Here is a 966-nt window from a genome sequence, read left to right on the forward strand (position 1 = left end):
CTTTCTGTTCAAGTTACAAAGCATTTTATACCTTTCTTTGCAGAGTATCTTAATACGTAACAACCAATAAGCACCATACACAATACCTTTACATTTGCCTATAGCCTATCATAGCTACTACCATCCCATATTATAGTCATTATTATCCAATCACAGGAGTAAGTAAGTTACGATTTAAGCTTACAGTGGAAAATTCTAAAACCTCTTTTTTTCTTGCTGCATCGACATTTCTTGTTTGCCTGCGATATCTCTCTTTTTGGTGAAAACATGTTTTCTACTTACTTATGCTCTTCTTGAGACATATTTACTTGGTGAAAAACATATCTTTTAGTCACATACCTTTGTCCTAATCATAAAAATCTCCTTCCAACTCATCTCCGACCTTTGCCTTCTCAGCTATTCAGTGCTCACTGGTTCAGCAAAACATCTTTTACTCTATATCAAAACTTGCTTTCATTTCTATCTCATCCTCAGTTTCTACATTCAGAGATCTTTCTGCCAAGCTTACATGTCGGGGTCCCTTCCCCCCGGCCGTGTGGTCCTGGGAGAGAGGCCCTGGGGGGGAGGCACAGGATTTCCCTGCCCCTGGTCAGCCTCATTCCCCATTGGTTGTTTTGTGTTCCCCTGCACGGGCAAGGACCCTCAGGTCCCGTGATTGCCGCAGTTCCTCGGCAGAGCCCGGGCATGCGGCTGGGAAAATAAACATCTCTCTGAAACATCTATCAAGAATCAGTCCATATCTATTTCTTTTCCACGGGACTCCTGGTTTGATACACGTTGCAGTAATCCCCGCACTGTAACAAATGGTGGATTATGTGAGCAGAATGATCCCCAATCTCTAAGAACAGCAACTGATTTGCGAGTGAACTCTGGATTTCTCTTCTTGTTTTTATTTTGCTGTTCCATCTCTAAACTATGGAGGAACCATGGAAAGACTCTTGGCTCTCAAAGCCACATATGGACATT

Source organism: Corvus brachyrhynchos, unplaced genomic scaffold, assembly GCF_000691975.1.
Source record: "Corvus brachyrhynchos isolate BGI_N302 unplaced genomic scaffold, ASM69197v1 scaffold875, whole genome shotgun sequence".
Classification (NCBI taxonomy): domain Eukaryota; kingdom Metazoa; phylum Chordata; class Aves; order Passeriformes; family Corvidae; genus Corvus; species Corvus brachyrhynchos.